Source organism: Hibiscus syriacus, unplaced genomic scaffold, assembly GCF_006381635.1.
Source record: "Hibiscus syriacus cultivar Baekdansim isolate YM2019G1 unplaced genomic scaffold, ASM638163v2 tig00111096_pilon, whole genome shotgun sequence".
Lineage (NCBI taxonomy): Eukaryota > Viridiplantae > Streptophyta > Magnoliopsida > Malvales > Malvaceae > Hibiscus > Hibiscus syriacus.
Window position 1 is genome coordinate 143146 of NW_024062981.1, and position 9052 is coordinate 152197.

Here is a 9052-nt window from a genome sequence, read left to right on the forward strand (position 1 = left end):
TACCCTCATCAATCTTTTGGTAAATTATTCATATTAAATAAAAATATTTTTATTATTTCGGGTCGGTCGGGTTTCTAATTCATATATTCGGGTCGGGTCGGGTGAAACTTATTTTGGTCGGGTCGGGTCGGTTTTTTTAAGTGTGATATTCGGGTCGGGTCGAGTCGGATTAGAGTGAAAAATACCCGACCCGAAAATATATAATTTTACCTTATATTTGGAATAATTACAATAATACCCCTCTATATATATTTTTTCAATTAAGTCACTATTTTACTGAATAAAAATAATTTTTTATTATTTCGGGTCGGGTCAGGTCAGATTTCTAATTCATATTTCGGGTCGGGTCGGGTGAAACTTTATTTTGTTCGGGTTGGGTTGGATTTTTTAAGTGTGATATTCGGGTTGAGTCGGGTGGGTTTTTTAAGTGTGATATTCGGGTCGGATCGGGGTTTTTTTAAGTGTGATATTCGGGTCGGGTCATGTTTGGGTTTAGGGTGAAAAAAACCAGACCGGAATGATTACAATAATACCCCTATATATAATTTTTTTCAATTAAGTCAATGTTTTTATTGAATAAAAATACTTTTTTTTATTATTTTGTGTCGTGTCAGGTCGGGTTTCTAATTCATACATTGAATAAAAATAGTTTTTGGTATATTTTTGGTAACTAATTAACATACTCCGATTGGAATGTATCGAAATATTGCTCTATCTTTTGGTAACTTATTAACATATTTTTATTACGATGATTTTAACTTATGATGTTTATTAGAATGATTTTTATAATTTATTAAAATGAATAATCAATCAACAAAATTAAAATTTAATATTTTTTAATTTTTTATATATACTACATGTAAGTTGTAAAACAAACTAAAATAAAGCAAAAAATAAGAAGGGCAATTCTATCATTTTACATTACTGAAATAAAATTCATCTGACATGTCTGCAGACCAAACAGAATATGGAATTTGATTCCAATTCCATTTCCTGCCAACCAAACAGAATATGGAATTGGATTCCAATTCCTAACAGATTCCAATTCCTTCACAGATTCCAATTCCCTCATAAACATTCCAGCGAACCAAACACCACCTAAAACTATGTTGGAGCTATTACCAGCATTACCCAACTTATTCCCTAAGACTCTTATTTTTTTCTTAAACAATTGCTATAACATCTAATAAAGATAAGATATTTACAGCTTAAAAATTTCTAAACTCTTTAAGCATTGGTAACATACACCAAAGTGTAAAAAAAAATTCTAAGGATCCTAATTTCGAAAAGATCTTATAGAATTCCATATAGCATTTCATATTCATCACTGGGCATCACTAAAATTCCCTTAACAATGTCATTAATTTTAAAAAAAAATTTCATATGTCATTACCAATGCAATTATATATGTAAACTACCTTCCTAAATGTAACATTCAACTAACAACAAACCCCAAAACCTAACGGATACATTGTCCCTAATGCATGCAACATTAGAAACACAACAAAAATTGAACAAAAAAATCAAAACGGGCTAAAATACGAGAAAGGGAGGCAAAACTCCCCTAAATGGGTTTCCTTGGGCTTTTACGTGGGTTGAGAACATTTGGATAGAGACACTTTGTTTTTGTTTTTTCCTTCACCGAGCTCTTCCTCTTTTGACTGGCCGATGTTAACGTGTCTTTACCACAAAAACAACAGAGGCTGGAGTTGTGGACGTTGTAGCATCCAATTTTTTTCATTTATGTTTCTGGTTTGTTAGCGCCAGCGACCTGTGCGATATCAGTGCTCTCCGGCGGACTAGCAGTAGTTGATTGCTCGATAGCAACAATGACATTACATATCACCTTCGTTGCATCTAATTTTTGTTCATCAATAGCAGTAGCTTCTCCTTTAACTGTAGTTTCATTCAAATTCAATAACTGAGCCAAAACTTACTATGCTGGAGCGTCAACTCCATCTTTAGCCTTATCTTACAGTTGTTCGCTGTTCACATACTCTTCTTCCTCCTGAACTTCAGCATCCATTGGAAAAACTTCAGTAGATTTCTCTGACTCATCCTTTTCACTGTCCACTTCTTCTTCATCACCCTTGATTTCCTCTCCACTTTTAATTGACTTAGTATCCGTGACCATTGCTTTTTATTTACCTCCTGATTGTGTAGCATTAGTACTCTCAGTGCTAGCTGAACTATGGCCAGCATCAGGCATGTTGGTTGCATCAGATCTTCAAAGATCTTCGCTAGAAAATTAGAAAATTTCAACTTCCGTAAATAGCTTGGCGAACATAATCTTGCTCGCTAGATCTCTTTTCTTTGCATACTCCCACTACTGAACCTGAGCGATGTGTATTTGGGATTGATTCTACAAAGAATGGCTCAGCAGGGACATGATCTAATCTTGCTTAACAATGACATATGTTATAGCTGTCTTTAAATCCTCCAAGGATCTGTCGTCCACAGGCGGGAGTTGTGTTGTGGCAATGAGAGTAGATGACTCTCTAGGAACATCATTTGGGTCTAGCCCTTCCTTCACAACATTTTCCTCATAGTAGCGGGGTAATCGGGCTCTGATTTTCTATAATCTGATCAAAGACAAGGCAACCACATGTGTTTGGTAGTATAATGTAGAGATTAACGATAGAAAATATAAGTAACCTAGAGTCTTCTAAGCACAAGAAAACATTTCAGCAGAAATAATTTTCCCAATATCGATTTTTCTCCTCGTTAAAACAGAGTGAAGAAGCAAGATTCTATCCTTAGTAATTGTGGAAGAGTGCATAGTTGGTATTAAACGAGTTCTAATAAAAATAAACCATACCCTAGCGTCTCGATGAAGATCAAGTTGCTTAATGGTTTGAACTCAAGTCATTGGTCTCATCCAAGAGAGCCTGGGTAGGTAAACATCTTCCTACTTGCTCCAATTCTTCCTCAGTTAGGTTTTCCATAAATGTTGAATGTTCACATGGCTCCTCAGCGATGCACAACAAATTATTGATGGGCTTTGCCCACTAATAGACCATTTTTTCACGAACAAACACCAATCGGTTGGTCTGATCAGTGAGATTACTATAAAACTCCCACACTACTTGTTGATTGATGTCTCTGGGATATCTACTAACGTTCTCCCATCCTCACCACACAACCATTTGGGAAATATATTAAAAAATATGAGGCTCCTCCTCGGTAGTTAAATCGAAACCTTCCTCATAGAAAAAGTCTCGACCAGCAAATTTATTTTCATAACGCTGTTATTGATCATCATCCATAAATCTGATAACTTACTCCGCTGGTGGAACTTTGTGCAGCAAAGGCGTCGGAGTGGGAGTAGGGCCAGATGGCTTTGTGCTCACCTTATTTTTAGGCGCCATGGCAATTCTCAGTTAGATGATGAAATTGGAGAAGATGGTTAACAAAGATATCAAAATCATATAGAAGATGAATGAATAGCAAAGGTAAAGTAAATGAGAGTAAATGGCTTGCATGAAAGGGGATAAGGTTTTCAAATTTAAAATTTAAGGGTAGAGGGATGAGGTTTTATTTTGAATGGACGATTATGATAAGCTAAGGTGGACGGTAAAAAATAAAAGTAGGGTAAATGTCGACAACTCATACTCAGTTTTACCAGAAAAGATAAAGTTTTACCCTTATACTACAATATAATGATGGATGCACACCATAAGGCGAAAGGTTGCGATACAACAAATAACTAGCAGAGAGTTATCAAACGAAAAGAACCTGTACAAAGAAAATAGAAATAAAAATAAGAGCTTAAAAATAAGTATCAAAGAAATTGACTTATTCAAAAGTAAAAATATTAAAATAGAGGGGGATCGCTTAGTGTGATTGAAGTAATGCTAGGCTTTGTTACTGGAAATAATGCGTTAAACGCTGCCCACTGACTTTAAACGTGCTCCCATCCACTAATTCCTTTAGTAATATTATGCCATGAGGAAAAAATTCAAGAACTTCATCTTCTTTCCTCTCCAAGGAATCAAGAAAAGGTTCAAGCTTTAAGAATCCTAAACCTCATTTAAGAGTTCTAAGGTAAGAACTACAATCATCACCTCTCAAGCTTCTATTCAAGCCCTCATTTTCATGGTTTGGCTTAGCCTTTCCAAATGTGGGTTTTAAAGGGGTTTATGGAAACTTATGGTTCAATCCATTTTTGGGAAAGTTTTAAGTTATAGAAACATTTCTAACCTCATTCCAAGTATTTACATCAGTTAATAATTCATTTTCCATGGTTTGATTAGTGCAAGAGTAATAAGAGTGCTCTAAGGCTAGAGGCAAGGAGAAGTTGGTCATAGGGTGATTTGAGAATGTTTTCAATCACCTAGCTTCAAGGCTAGAGGCATGTAGATCATGGTTTGTGTATTTTGGTATGTTTTGTTCATGTAAGCATGCTAGAGTACACTCATGGTGAAATATGTATTTGTGTGTTTCAAACATGAAAGTTGATACCTTTTAACATCTAAGACACTAAATAAGACTTTAAAAATGGTTGTTAGTCTTAGGGGGATGTTTGAGTGAGTTTTTGGCATGTTTTCGTGATCAAAACATAGCATCCAAGTCTGTTAGTATTAGTACTGGAGGAACAATACCGATAATATTCTTCGTGAAATGCTAAAACCCATCATTTTATAAGAGAAGTACCAATACCTCTTCAAGGAGTATCGATACTCAAGGTTCAGTGTTGATACCCAGATGGTAAATATCGAGACTAAGGCATTTTTGAAAACATCGAAGCTGATTTTGGTATCGATACTCATGGGAGTATTTATACCCAGGGTAGAGTATCGATACTCCCCATAGAGGTATTGATACCAAGGTAATTTCCAAAACATCGAAGCAAAATTTGGTATCAATGCTCACTTAAGTATCGATACTCAAGGGTCTAGTATCGATACTATTGGAACAATATCGGTACCTATAGTGGTTTTTGGGTATTTTTTGTAAATTGGTTTGGGTGTTCGGGCTGAGGTGTTTAAGTTTGTATAAGCTATAAATATCTAATACAAGTGGAAACAAACAAGTTAACCCAATTATCACCTAGAAACCAAACAAGATAGGATAATATAAGATTTGCCTTCGTGTGATGCTCTGGAAACGGTTAGGATACCCGAGTTACTTTACCATTATGACGATTGTCCTTTGTTTGTGAATATCCATCTATTGTCTTTTCGATACAAATTCTGATGCACATAAATTCTGAGTCATACCGATATAAATTCTAATGCACGTAAATTCCAAAATCGTACCTTATGCTCAACTAGGTTCGGATGTGAGCTTTCGATGCAAGTAAATTCCATACCTCACCCCGACCTCTCAAGGATCTGAGGTAAACTAAGGGCTATAAGTTTTGATGCACGTAAATTTCAGTTCTTACCCCAAAGCTATCCCATTTTATATGGGCTAACGTGTTGTCTGAGACGCACGTAAATTTTTCTGACCACTATACTTGGCCTATCTCATATTTGATATGTAATTTTGCACGTTCATGACTTTGCATTCCGGCATGTTCATGTAATGAATGCATGTAGTATCACATAATTATTTTCGTGGCACTGAGCTTGTGAGCTCAACGTATGGAATTTGTTTCTGTGCATAGTTTAGCAGACATATTATCGAGGAGCCTATCGTATCAGTACATGCTAGACCAAACTATTTGCAGAGTATATCTTGAGTCTATTTTAGAGGGCATGTATTCTATATGGACCTTCTGTATTTGAGTCATAACTCTATTTTAATTTTTAAACTTATGGGTATATTTGTACGTATTTGGGAGACTCCTATATTTTGTAAACTTATTCGATTCCGTTTATGATATGATGGATGATTTTGATAATTATAAATTGTTAGAGTATGCCCAAAGACCAATCATATGATGATTTAATAATATATTTATTTACCGATTTTATTGAATAAAGGCATTGCCACTATTATTTTCAGTTATGTGCCTGTGTTTAACATAAACTGAAAGATAATAAAGTCCATATAATAACATTATTAAAAGATCCATAGTCAAGTATTATTATGGGCATGGACAATAATAATATGCTTAAGACTAACATGGTATTGATTGATGACAAGGAGTTGTCATTGACATAGAGATGTCAGAATTAATACATGATTATATTGTTAGAGAACAATGTATTAGATTGACCCATCATGAGCATATGTCTTGGATTATTATGTAACAGTCATAACATTGCTCATGGTGATGACTATATGCATGATCCTCAGACTTGAGATCAATGTCATCCCAACATATATTGTTGTATGTTTTGATACAGTTAAACATGCTTCGTAACTGGCTGCACTATAAAGACTGTTATTGAATATATTTCGATATATGTAGTGGGGTTTATATGTTAAGATAGGATTTGTCCTTCCTACATAATAGGAAATATATCAGAGGCCACTTTATTGAGTGAGACTAGAAATGCATGGCTATGCTCGAATAAGTTGATATGTGATATCATATTCGTTAATTATAGTCTACTCTAGATATCAAGAAACAATAGATGGGCTATACAAGTGTGACTATTATAAGACTTGTGCCTATTCTAGATATAAAGGACAAAAGGATGTAATACATCAAAGAGTTAATCACGAAGATGATATATCGAATCATAATTTCTTGTAACTTAGGTGACAATGATATATTGCTAGATGTCACTCATTGTATGTAATATTATAATTGTTATAATAATTACTACTAACGTTACAAGAATGTATCTAGATTACAATTTGTAATATTGCTAGATGTCACTCATTGTATGTAATATTAGGATTGAAATGAGCAAAAATATACAATTTGTTGTATGTTACCAAAATATATCTAGAGTTATGATATGTATATTTGATATACATATGATTTTAATTATCCCGAATATAGTAAGTAAGCATTAAAAGAATGTAATTTAGATTACAACTCTTTTAATTGGTATATATAATTCGGAAGAATTAAATAAGTTTTTAAATAAACATTAAAGATTATAATTCAGATTATAAGTCTTTAATGTATATTTAATTGAATTAATTAAATATTATTTTATTGTTAATTCAAAATAACTTTGAAAACCCTAAGATGTTAGGGGTAATGGATATAAAAGGGTGTGTTAGGTCTAGCAGCCATTTTTAACACACACACATAAACCTTCAGCCGTTTTTTTCTCTCAAAATAGTTTTGGGGAAAACAAATATTGCTCTCAATCGGGTGAACTGAGTAGAGGCCGAGATGTGATTTCGTGGAGGCTTACGATTCAAACCGATCTATACCACCAGTATTCACTGTTGTTCTTGCTATTTTTTCAAGGAACCCGCTGTAAGTATTCACATCCATTCATCTCGATTTCGGTTTTACATACTTGGATCGCTGGTGATACCGTCGAGTTTTGTTTCTACTGCGCTATGGGGTTCGCCGATGGTCCCAATATAAACTATTCTTAAAGGAAACTTTTGGGTGGATGATGCTACAAATATTCTATAGAATAGAACTCAAATGCATGCATCGCAAATCAAGTAATAAAATGGAAACTATGAGAGTTTCATATGTCCAACCCAAATAGAGCATATTGTTTTAATTAGAGTTTTTAGTAGCAAAATGCATCAAGGAAATGAGATGCTAGATAGAAAATAATGAAATCAATCACGAGAAGTACCAGTTTATGCTACAACATTCCAGAAAGTAATTGGTCAGCTATCAAATCAAAAGATATGATATTATGACTTCCAAATTTTATGCAAACATGATATACTTAGTCGATGTGATCAACATTGATTAAAACCATTTGAACTACTTTAATAACATTCATTAATTACAGTTTCAAACTATTAACAATGCTAATCTAATGGTTGCAAACTTTTCAGTGTACCTATGCCACTCATCAACACCAAAGCTCACAAATGTGTATAACAATTCGAATGAAAATATTTCCAGATTCAAACAAAAACACTATATATTAAATTGTAAAATATTTCTACTCACAATCATGAAATTCAAAGATCATAAACTAAATACCCAAGTAAACATAAAATACAAAGTTCATAATAAAAATCCAACAAAAGTTTAATCATTCAAATCACTCCCTCTCTCAATAAAAGACATTGAACGTGATCTGCTGACCACTAAAGCTCCTTAGCAAGCTTTCTTTGTGAAGCAACAATCCCTGGCAGAGGATTTATGTGTCCATGGATTGAGAAGAAATAAAGTGTAAAATGTTACTTTGGATATCTCCCAATTGTCACACTTTTTGAACCAAAGTACTCCCCTTTTATAGCTTGAATGAGAATTCCATCACCCAATAGGATAGGTCCACGTTTCAGGTATTATCCGTCCACATGACAACTACCCAAGCCAGCTATCCCAATCAAGAAGGTTCTTTTAATCGTTTGAAGCTTAGACGACTGCTACATCATCTGATCAACATTTCCTACAGTGCTACAACACCAGTGCAACAATTTGTAGCAACAAAAATCAATTTTAACCCTTAATAACCCATAACGCTCCTATCATATAGAATGTGCAAAATTAAGTAAATTTAATCCTAAAATGCTTCTAAATATGCTTAAGTTCAAACTAAACCTAGGTAATTAAGGCTGCCAAATATAACACTTTCAGAGAGTTATCACACCCCAAACCTAAGTGTTTGTTTGTCCTCAAGTAAAGCATGCATTAAACACCTAAACTAACAACACTACTATAGAATAACCAAGAAAAATTAACCAAGTAACAAAGTTTCTATTTTAGCCCTTATAGAATGTTGTAAAGCATATATGTAATCTCAAATAAGAAAATACCATGTCATAAAATCAGAATCCTCAGTGTTCAGTGTGTGAAATATAGGTGTATCCAATCAATACTTGGTTAAGTTAGAAACAATTTGCACCTACTATGTTAAAGGTATTCAATGCTACAACAATATTTCCTCACCAATGTTGGAATTCCAACTTATTACTCTCACTATGTTGGAGTTATTACCAGAATTACCCAACTTATTTCCTAAGACTATGTTGAAGATATTACTAGCATTACCCAACTTATTTCCTA